Source organism: Schistocerca cancellata, chromosome 1, assembly GCF_023864275.1.
Source record: "Schistocerca cancellata isolate TAMUIC-IGC-003103 chromosome 1, iqSchCanc2.1, whole genome shotgun sequence".
In the NCBI taxonomy this organism is placed as follows: domain Eukaryota; kingdom Metazoa; phylum Arthropoda; class Insecta; order Orthoptera; family Acrididae; genus Schistocerca; species Schistocerca cancellata.
The window spans coordinates 504,298,735-504,311,266 of record NC_064626.1 but is presented as its reverse complement, the minus strand read 5'-3'; positions in this window follow the sequence as shown (position 1 = coordinate 504,311,266).

Genomic DNA, 12,532 nt, shown 5'->3' with positions numbered 1-12,532 from the left:
GGCGCTGACACCAATACTCATTTCACTCATCTTGGCAGTAACACTAAAATCAAACTGGAACAATACTCCTGGGTTTCCTTTGCAAACTAAAATTTGAAAATGAAGCAAAGCGTTTATGATTTTACTTCGCTACTCTCAATTTTATTTCCTGTCTCGTCCATAAGTGGATAACACTGACTTCGGTGCCACTAACAGCCTTTACATACGACAAGAGTTTCTTCATGTTTTGTGAGAGATCTTACGGTACCGTTCTGCTACGGCAGTCATTGGAGGCTTCACTCACTGCACTCTTGATAATCAAACGCGTTCCATTCAGTATCTCTCTATCTGCAGCCCTATGCTTTGTTTTACACCTATTATGCTGTAGTCTCTTTTTCTTTAGAACTTTCTTTACCGTAACTATAAACCATGGATAATCACTCCCATCATAAACTGTTACGCTAGGTACATACACTTATCAGCCAGAACATTATAGCCACCTGCTTAATAACAGGTCCACCTTTGGGTTGGAAGCAATGAGGTCCTCTTAGGTCGCTGGAGGGAGTCGGCACAACATATGCACACAAGAGTCACCTAATATCCGTAAATTCGGGGAGGGTGGAAGGGGGGGGGGAGGTGGCGATGAGCTCTGACGTCACGTTCAATCACATGCCAGACGTGTTCGACTGGATTCGGATCTGGGGAGTTGGGGGGGGGGGGCAGCACATAAATTGAAACTCCCCACTGTGTTCCTTTAACCACTCCATCACACTCCTGGCCTTGCGACATTGCACATTATCTTGTTGAAAAATGCCACTCACGTCGGGAAACACAATCGTCATGAAGGGGTGTACGTGGTCTGCAACCATTATACGACACTCCTTGGCCGTCTTGGTGCCTTACATGAGCTCACGGGACACATGGATGCCCACATGAATGTTCCTCAGAGCATAACGGAGCCGCCGCCAGCTTGCCTCCGTTCCGTAGTAAACGTGTCAAGGAGATGTTCCCCTAGAAAGCGACAGATTTGCGTCTTCTCATCGGCATGAGAAGAAGGTATCCGGATTCATCAGACCATGAAACGCTCTGCCACTGCGCCAACGTCCAGTGCTGATGGTCACGTGCCCATTTTAGTCGTAGTTGCGAAGGACGTGGTGTTAACATTGGCATATTCGTGGGTCGCCGTATGCGTAGATCCATTGTTAGGAGTGTTCGGTCCATTGTGTGTTCAGACACACTTGTACTCTGTTCAGCATTAAAGTCATGTGGTAGTTCCGCCACAGTTCGCCGCCTGCCCAGTCTTATACCAGTCTGCTCAGCCTACGATGTCCGACATCTGGACGTGCTTTCAGCTTGGTTTCTCCACGTGTTGAAGACACTCACCACAGCACTCCTCGGATACCCGATAAGTCGTGCAGTTTCCGAAATGCTCGTGCCGAGCCTCCGAACCATCGAAATCTGCCCTCGGCGAAAGTCAGATAGATCGTGCTCGTTCCCCATCTTACACACGAACAGCACACTCACTGATACTACATGCACCCTGTGTGTCTGACTGGCAGCCATTCCTCACCAGGTGACGCTGCTGTTGCATGGTTGGGTTTATGTCGATAGCAGGTTGGTGTTTATAATGTTCTGGCTGATCAGTGTATCTCTCCAGTACATGATCAATTTTTCTTCTAAATTTGTGCCATAGTTCCTCTACATTTTCTGCCGTGAGTTGAATGTTTCAAGTTTCTCATTGAGATATGATGCTACTACCTCTTTATCTAGTTTGCTGAACGTATAAATCTCTCTCTGTGTTTTAGTTGCTACAGTTACCACATAGTCAGTGATACCCATTTCAATGTGGACGACCTCGAAGAGGTCAGGTCTAATTGTTGCTATGACATCCAATATATTTTCATCCAAAGCGGGTTTCAGAACTGCTGTTCTAGTTAGTTTTCAGAGAAGGTATTTAGTAATATTTCGCAGGAGTTGTTCTGAGACATACCACTAACAAGGCTATAATTTCCCTAGTGATTGTTGGGCGATTAAAGCCCCACTCCGATAATTACAGTATGACGGGAAACTTTCGTACTAACGAAGTTTTCGGTTACGTCGGAGGAGGATGAGTATGGTCAGGTGGGAACTTGGTCGAATGAAGGTTTTGCTCATCCCTTGCAGAGAGCAAGGCTAAAAGTTTTGTTATTGCTCCACGAGATATTGTTTTTGACGCAGTTATTATCCGTTCGTGCCATTTTAAATACCACTAATGTTTAGAAGAAACTGAAAATCGTTTGTATGGAAAGCCAGAAAGTAATCGAGGAACCTTCAGTCCTTAAGTTCAGAATCCAACTCGCCGAAATGAAATTAAATGTTCTATTTCACTAGTTATAATCGAAAGGAGTCGGCAACTATGCCGATAAACGAAAGTTAAAAGTCAGTAACTACGGCGATAAATGAGAGATTACAATTTAAACAAATTAGTATATTGAGGAAAAGTTCGTGCACACAAATTAATATTTTTGAAATTCATTAAAATTTTCCTATCGTAATCAACGCTCAACACAGTTCAGAGACGATGTTCACTGAAAATTCCAAGTACTGCTAACTATCGCTTCGTCTGTTAATTAAGTACAGTTAATTGCTCCCCTTAAAAGTGGTGACATAAAACCATCCAAATTAAAACGCAAACTTTACAGTAATTTATCAATGCACGGAAGTTTTGTAGCGAGGCGACTGACGACGACCGAATGAATTCCCGTTTAAAAATTTGTATTCGTGGGGATCCACAGGATCCAGACGTTTAATAAAAGTAAACATGCCCTAGTAGACTCTAACGTGATTTTTATTTAATCGTGCGATTAACTAATTCCGACTACTTGTCATTGTCGAGCACTTGTAAAACCATCATGGAAAAGCACTACATTGTTTGCATGCAACGCATGTGTAACTAACACACCTCACATTCAGATGAAATGTTACTGCACAAATTTCTTGCAACTACATGGTAGCTGACAGCAGCTGGAAATTTGTTGTTACAGATGCATACTCATTCAAACCCTTTAACATTCTCGGTAGCACATATCATGTGCACGAAACATATATTGCTGGCGTGCCATACTTAGTCGAGAAAAAAAGTCAGAGACCAAAGAATACTTTAAGGGCAAACAAATGGGCATAAAATATTATATACAGTACATGGCATATCACCGGGCAAACTCCATTATTTTAAACATCATATTAACAAATATATCATGAGGTACGTACAAAATTCCACAAATAATAGAAATATAATAGTCCATCAACTGCTGGCAGACCAGGTATAAAGACTGCCTCATGTCGTAAGGCATTAGTGTCTGAAAGCTATTTCTAGACACACAGAAGCCAGACCTGACTATTTGTACAGAGAGATGACCCACAGAATTTTTAAGTAGCAAATGTGGTAATCAAATGTCACCTGTGTTATAAAATGTAACAACCAGTATCGGGAACATCAAGTACTTCATGACTTACAGTGTATGATAGTATCATAAAATAAAATACATTAAAAAACCATGGAATCAAACAATATAAAGAGATAAAGTGAGAAATAACTGTAAATGCGGAGAAAAGAAGCCTCAAAACAGGAAGGGTTCTGTGGCCACATAAAGTAAGCGTAGCACCAAACTATAAAATGTGTAAAAATCAATATCGCACTCCTAAAGTAAGAACAGTTTGTTACTTAACATTCACAATATCAAACGATATTGGATATGTAGAGTTTAGAGAAGCTAGATTAAGAAAAGAGCGCGACCGCAACGGTCGCAGGTTCGAATCCTGCCTCGGACATGGATGTGTGTGATGTCCTTAAGTTAGTTAGGTTTAAGTAGCTGTAAGTTCTAGGGGACTGATGACCTCAGAAGTTAAGCCCCATAGTGCTCAGAGCCATTTGAACCATTTTTTAAAGAAAAGGCAAACCTACGTTTCTAGCATTTGTAGACTTAGAGAAAGCTTTCGACAATGTTGACTGGAATACTCTCTTTCAAATTCTAAGAGTGGCAGGGGTAAAATACAGAGAGCGAAAGGCTATTTACAATTTGTACGGAAACCAGATGACAGTTATAAGAGTCGAGGGACATGAAAGGGAAGCAGTGGTTGGGAAGGGAATGAGACAGGGTTGTAGCCTCTTACCGATGTTATTCAATCTGTGTATTGAGCTAGCAGTAAAGGAAACAAAAGAAAAATTCGGAGTAGGTATTAAAATCCATGGAGAAGAAATAAAAACGTTGAGGTTCGCCGATGACATTGTAATTCTGTCAGAGACGGCAAAGGACCTGGAAGAGCAGTTGAACGGAATGGACAGTGTCTTGAAAGGAGGATATAAGATGAACATCAACAAAAACAAAACGAGGATAATGGAATGTAGTCTAATTAAGTCAGGTGCTGCTGAGGGAATTAGATTAGGAAATGAGACACTTAAAGTAGTAAAGGAGTTTTGCTATTTGGGGAGCAAATGAACTGATGAAGGTCGAAGTAGAGAGGATATAAAATGTAGACTGGTAATGGCAAGGAAAGCGTTTCTGGAGAAGAGAAATTTGTTAACATCGAGTATAGATTTAAGTGTCAGGAAGTCGTTTCTGAAAGTATTTGTATGGAGTGTAGCCATGTATGAAAGTGAAACATGGACGATATATAGTTTAGACAAGGAGAGAATAGAAGCTTTCGAAATGTGCTGCCACAGAAGAATGCTGAAGATTAGACGGGTAGATCACATAACTAATGAGGAGGTATTGAATAGAATTGGGGAGAAGAGGAGCTTGTGGCACAACTTGACTAGAAGAAGGATCGGTTGGTAGGACATGTTCTGAGACATCAAGGGATCACCAATTTAGTATTGGAGGGCAGCGTGGAGGGTAAAAATCGTAGAGGGAGACCAAGAGATGAATACACTAAGCAGATTCAGCAGGATGTAGTCTGCAGTATGTACTGGGAAATGAAGTAGCTTGCACAGGATAGAGTAGCATGGAGAGCTGCATCAAACCAGTCTCAGGACTGAAGACCACAACAACAACAATCAGCGGGTCACGCTGAAACTCAAAATATGTAACACTTGTGTTGTTTATCATCTGGCGAAATGCTGTGACGTTATTTAAATATTTTGCACGCATTAACTGCGGCTGGCTTGGCCAAGGATTGGTGGCGGGGAAGATGGTTGGCTGAGACTAGGGAGGGGACCAAATAGCGAGGTCATCGGTCCCATCGGGTTAGGGAAGGGTGGGGAAGGAAGTCAGCCGTGCCCTTTCAAAGGGACCATCCTGGAATTTGCCTGTAGCGATTTAGGGAAATCACGGAAAACCTAAATCAGGATGGCCGGACGCGGGTTTGAACTGTCGTCCTCGAGAATGCGAGTCCAGAGTGCTAACCACTGCGCCACCTCGCTCGGTGAGAGGGAAGTTCCGATCTCATTTGCTCGCCGCCGTTAGTATGCCGCCTCAACGTTTGCCTGCCCACACTCTGATAGTGAGTCTTACTCTCATGCAGTTTCAGTTTCAGTCTCAGTGGATTTGAGTTTCTTGTCAGCTGCGACAATAAACAACCTCAATTTCTGATTAGCCTCTCCTTCCGATATTTGCTTGAATTTTCCCCGAAAGTCTCACTGCTGTCAATTTTGGGTTTTAATTAACTTTTTGTATCAAATATTACGTAAATTTTACTGCTTTTAAGGACGGTTTCAACTTTGACACTTTGTTGCAAATACTTTGGCAGTTAAACACCAGCATTTTAACACTCTCGCCTATGGCGCATATTTCATTGGACGTTACACCGACCAGAAAAAAATGATTTACTTTAGTTACGGTCGTGCTTTTATTTTGCCCACCGACTACCAATTTCGGTAACAAGTAGCATCATGAGGCCCTCTCCAAGCACACATTCGCCAAGGTCACTTCCCGAGTAGGTGTGTGATATAATCTTACACTGATATTTCCAGGTCTCCTACAGCTATTGTTATCTGGACTGGATGGGGAGTCGGGCATCTGAAAACACTCATGTGCACCGCACTCACCGTCATCTACCTGGGTAGCAGCCACGGATGTGTAGTGCACATCTGGACCAAGGGTGACTCTACAGTCATCAAACGTATGGCGCAAGTCCAGGGAGTCGTAGCCTAGCTTGCCACCGAACCTTCGCAGTCTCTGTGTCAAGCCTTCCATTCGACTCAGAACAAGGGAGCCGCAATCGGTTCTGAGGACAGTGCTGCAGATCTTGAGTTCCGTTGAAACTGCGTGAACGTGACTGGTATTCTCAGCCTTCTGTTCCAGTCACTGGAATGAACCAAGTACGATCTCGGATTCCAGTCAACAGACATTGTTTGTTCCAAAGCGTGCCACAGTCTGCAGTTAGATGCAACCTGTTCCCCCATGCTGGAATGGCCTCTTCAGCATGGTGAATGAGGTCGCAGAGGCACACACTAAGTGTACATGCCTTTCCTTCTCATCTCTTGTTGCCGTTCCCCTAAGGGGTAGCATTACACGTCGCACATGCATATGTGCCTTTAACCACTTATGCACTCTAAGTTCTACTTTTTTCTATCGATTAAACAACAATGGTTACTTTGTGTTTTATATTTTGATTATGCTATATCAGATATGTATTCCAGACACTTGAGAATGGCTACACAGCCGAAACCACTTAGTAGTGTAGATTAGATTAGATTCAGTTTTCGTCCCATAGACCCAAAAACGACGTGATTCTCGTGGTTGTGGAAGGTATAACATAAAAAACATAAAACATCTGAATATAATACTCACTACCACGATCATTTGTCAGGAGACTGTCAAAATAGGTGAATACATTAAACTAGAACTGTTAATACTTACAGAATTAATACACTGTCAGAATGAAATATTGTTATGCACTATTAATAAATTTATCATACACAAAATACTTAATCTTGACTGTTTGTGCTGTCAAAAGTGAAATCTAACAGACTTTTTACTTAAGCTGACACACTATTCCCTGTTAAAATATTTATCTACAGAGCAGAAGGAGTTACCTATGAGAATGTCTTTCAAACTCTGTTTAAACTTTGCTTTATCTGAAACCAAGTCTTTTTTATGGTTGTTGACAATTTATTTAAAATCTGTGTTCCTGAATACTGGACCCCTTTGTGGACCAATGTAAGTGATTTTAGGTCTTTATATACATTGTTCTTTTTCCTAGTATTGATACTATGTATTGAGCTATTGGTTGGAAATAGAGATGTATTACTTCCAACAAATTTCATTAAGGAATAAATATACTGAGAAGCAGTGGTTAGAATACAAAGTTATTTGAACAGGTTTCTACATGATGTTCTTAAATTTAGACCACAAATGATCTTATTACGCGCTTTTGCACGCTAAAAACTTTTGCTCTGTTTCGCGAGTTACCCCAGAATATGATCCCGTATGACATAATAGAATGAAATTAAGTAAAGTAAGCAAGTTTTTTTAGATTTATGTCTCCCACATCTTACATCATTCTCACTGCAAATACAGAATTGTTTAGGCGCTTCAGCAATTCTGCGGTATGCCCTTCCCAACTGAATTTATTATCGAGTTGTAATCCCATAAATTTAACACTGCCAATCCTCGATCTGCATGTCTTCGTATGTTATACACATGCTGGGAGGAAATCTCTTACAGATAAAACAATACAAAACAAAAGGATGTTTTAATCCGAGCAATAACTGCCAGTGAGGTAAAATGATATAATTCAACAAATTTATCATAGTTGTGGACTTAAAAAACCACGTGGTTAATTACTTAGTTATCTTGAGCAATGGAAAGAATTTTTTTTCATTTACTACTGCACAGCTGAAGAGCAGCAACCCTACTATTAGACCGGCGCCAAAAGGGGTAACGAAAACAGTCAGCAAGCAAAGGAGTAAGAGACAATTGTTTTACAAAAGTGTATTGTAGTACTTCGTTCAAGTCTGCGAACGAAATGACTGGAGTGGAATGGCGGAGCTTAGTCGCGAGATGTGAAACGCTGTCCAGTGGACTGTGTCCGTAGGCGCGGTCGCTCCTTGCTGTCCCGTCAGTCCGGCGGGGCTTACGCACCAGTATGGTCCGAGAAGCTAATTAGCTCCGAGAGGAGCTAAAGATGGCAAGGCAGGCGAGCAGCCGGGCGTCTCTCCTTGGATGGCAGTCGGAAGTGACGCAAGTGGCTCGATGCTTCAAGACTTCCGGGACAGGATGGCGCCGGATATCTGAGACCTGCCTTCCTAGTCACTTCTGTCTTTAGAATTGCTGTTTTCTCGAACCTCTACTTCCTTTGCTAGAGTAAGAAAGCTGATGGTTTCTCAGGGCAGAATTCAGGGATTAGCCAGCTGGACAGTGACCGAACATATTCATTCAAAGGGTACTGTGGATGGTATGAATTATTTTTGCAAGGTAATTTTCACTGCACTTCTCATTTTCGTGTTCCACCAAGCAGTACTCTTTGCGGCCGGTTATCAGTTCAGTTCTTCATCTATTGCCTCCGTCTTTTATTTAATGTGACAACGTTACCTCTTCCTCCTTGGTAGTAATGGAATATTCTTTTAGCTATTATTTCAGTGAGCACTCCTTGTACTTCTTCCATTATGCTTTTCGGTAAACGTCGAAGTTTCAGTTGCTGTCGTATGGAATCTGCTTTGGTCCTCCTTTTTAGCAGCCTTTGTTGATTGTCATATAAGCAGTTCGCTTATAACCGTTGTTGTGAAAATACCCCTTTTTCTACCATTTATTTTTCTTTTGTCACATATTCTTCTAAAGTTTCTACAACTACAGTTCAGTTTCTTTTATTCAATATCTGTTACTTGGGTGCATCTGAGAATGTGAATATATACATAGTAATTCTCATTTTTGTATTGCTTTTCAATTAAGTACGATGGTCGAAGATGGCAAGAGCCGAAAGATGAAACACGAAACAACACAACGAAACACAGGAACGATCTAAACGTAATTATTCATAAATAATGAATAAATACTATGTAACAACAGTACGCATTACCTCGGGTCTTATGCAGGCTAACGGAGATGGCCGTGTGATCTGCTACTTTCACTATTCGCTACAGTAAGTTACAGAACGCTTGTTTTAAATAGTAACACGCTAGGGATAAAAAAGTGCGAGATTTCATGTTTTTACAGGACGAAAATACGTGACTACATCAAGTGTATGGTGTAGCTACATTCCCTTCTTAAGTGACGCCTTTTATTCATATTGGGGGAAATGCATTATGCGCATTCATAAAAAAAAGATTTGCATTTAAAATATATGACATTTATGCACGTATGCAGAAATCCGCCGTCTGGCGACAACAGCAGACTCTGTCTTAGTATCTTGATGGCGGTCGTATTGTAAGGGGAAAGTAGCAGTGCCGGGGAAATGAGCGAGCACCAAAAAGTTCAGGACTGTACTAAAAATTCTCCTAAGACTTTCTTAAGTCAGCTAAAAGAAACGACTATCATCTTTCAACCAGTGGAGTTACAAGTACATCTCTCTGGACCTAGTGGAAAATCCGCTATCATGACAATGCTGCAAGAACTGAATTCGTTTAAACAACTAAGATTTAAGACGTGTAAGAGGAAGTGGAAATGTTTTCCACAAGTAATTGGTCGATTGGCTTCAGGTGAGTCAAGCTCTCTGTCTATAACGGTCTCGCCGTCGACAGAATGAGAGCCTTGGTCTTTAGAATGACGCTGCGCAGTAATTTCGGATGACACGATATTTGGAGGTGTCGTTCTGGCTTCAGATATTAGCTACACAGGTTTATGGAGTTCAAACAATTAGTAATATATTAGTCTTAAACGATTACCTGAGATTTCTCCCGTGTTGGTATTTAAACTCTCACAAGGAGCCTCAGTTTTCAGCGAGTTAGCTCAGGATCGCAGAAAGACGTCTGGGTAAAGAGCCAGCAGCAGATGGTCGCAGCGAGAAAGCGTGCCAACTGATGGCAACACCCGACCTCCAACAAATGCCCCGCTTCCAAAAACAACTCTGAAATAGCGTATTCTAGCAATGAACTTGACAGAAACTGTAAGGACACTAAATACTGTAGTAGCGAGCAGTCGCCTGTTACTCATTCCTGAATAATACGAGCTGGAAAATTCTCGAGATACTGGGTCACATTTTTCACTTAGCCGTGACCAAGACACACGAAATTGGAGACAAGTAGCCCGCATCTCGTGGTCGTGCGGTAGCGTTCTCGCTTCCCACGCCCGGGTTCCCGGTTTCGATTCCCGGCGGGGTCAGGGATTTTCTCTGCCTCGTGATGGCTGGGTGTTGTGTGCTGTCCTTAGGTTAGTTAGGTTTAAGTAGTTCTAAGTTCTAGGGGACTTATGACCATAGCAGTTGAGTCCCATAGTGCTCAGAGCCATTTGAACCATTTTTTTTGGAGACAAGTAGTATGTAAACAAGTAAGTAACGCAAAGCTATTTTATTGCTCTTACTATTCTTATGAAGAAAACGAAAAATTCCCCAAATCTGTCTTTGCAGGTAACTATTAAAAGGTGTAGTATAACTGTACTTCCAAATGAGATGCAAGAACAGAAGAGCATTTGGAATATGGATTTCGCTGAACAGGATATAACAAGTAGTCGAACACCGTTGGAGAGAACTGTTATTTCCAAACAAAGAACATCATTTGCTGTCGACAAACGTTTAACCTCACTTATTTTCGAAACTGCAAAAATTCATACACCTAGTGATAAATTTCTTCCAGTTTGTAATGTCAGGTCGAGAGGCTATTGTGTTCCTGCCACTGTAAATGTACACAAGAAATTTATTTTACAGAATCTTCAGGTACGCCACTTACCTCAATTGCTGCTGTCATTGTACGTGAGATATAATTACAGGTCTTATTGGATGAAATTAACAGTGTGTTGAGTAGAACAAAATTGGATGAAATGAACAATGTGTTGAGTGCAACATATTGATTAAGAGTAGTTCAAATAAAGACTTAGAGCAGAAGAAATGGGACTAACGACAAGTGAAACATGAATATTTGGAATCAATTAGTACACGAAGTGAAGCAATTCAGCTACCTCTAAATGAAAGTAACGCATGGCTGCACACAGCAAGATAACGTAAAAATCAGACTGGCACAGTCAAAATGAGCAGAACTAGACGAAAGATTCTACTAGCATCAAACATTGGCCTTAATTTGAGAAAGGATTTTCTGAGCATGTACATTTCGAACACAGCATCGTATAGAAATAAAAGGACTGTAGGAAAACCAGAAAAGAAGAGAACCAAAACATTTGAGATGTATTACAGAAGGATGCTGAAAATTAGGCGGACTGAGAGCATAAGAAATGAAGAGGTTCTCCTTAGAATCGGCGAGAAAATCAAATAAGTGGCAAACATTGGCTAGGAGAAGGAACAAGATGATAGAACACGTGTTAGCAGGGAATAACTTCCATGGTAGAAGCGGGAGTCGTGGAGGGCAAAAATTATAGGGGAAAGCACATACAAAAGTAGAACTAATATCTGAGGATGCTGGGTATAAGTGCTATGCAGAGATACAGAAACTGGCAAAGGAGAGAAAATCGAGGCGAATGGCATAAGATCAGCGAGAGGACTTACGAGCCCAAAGAAAAGGGAAAATCAACGATATAATCACTAATTCCTCTCAATCTGTGCAGCCTGTATGTTGTGTCCAGAATGAAATTTTCGCTCTGCAGCGGTGTGTGCGCTGATCTGAAACTGCCTGGCAGATTAAAACTGTGTGGCGGACTGAAACTCGAACTCTACCGACTGAGCTCGTTCCCACAGCTTTAATTCCGCACCTGCCCGCGAAAGGCAAAGGTCTCGAATTCGAGTCTCGGTCTGGTGCACAGTTTTAATCTACCAGAAAGTGTGTCGTTAGTAAGTCACACCTAAAAATATCGCGCCAGCCTGATTCGAGCTCAGGTTCCTGTCTTCCGAGGACAGTTAGCTATATGAGCGAAACTTCAGGCTTCATTTTGTCACGGATACAGCAGCATTTTGAGTTGTCTTGGAGCGATGAAGCCAGCTCCTACTAGTGTATCAGCAGTGCCTCTTCATTTTAGGGGCCGCTGGCTGGCCGGAAAATGTTCGAGGGTTAGAACATAAATAGTGGCAACTATTTATTCACAACCGATACAAAAGAGTTACATGTTTGCACCTGTTACTGTTCTTGAAAGTAGGCGCCAGCGTTGTGTAGAATCCGTTGCCAGCGATGTGGAAGGCGTAGCATATCGTTAGCAGAGATTGTTCTGTTGATGGTGCGAATGGAGCGGTCTACTGCCTGTCGAGTCTTTGGAACAGTTCTGAAGCGAATGCCACGAAGTGGTTCCTTCATCTTCGGAATCAAATCCAAGTCACAAGGACTTACATCCGGGGAGTATGGTGGATGGTACAGTACTTCCCAGTCCCATCGACCGATCAGAGCACCCACAGCTTGTTATCCTAACGTATTACATTCCTCCACGGCTGACGGTCAATGCACAGTATTACTGTTCGTTTTTGGAGCAGAACCTGTGACCAGCTTTGCGAAAGAAGCGACCCATCCATCATTTTCCACAACAATGCGCGGGCGCATACA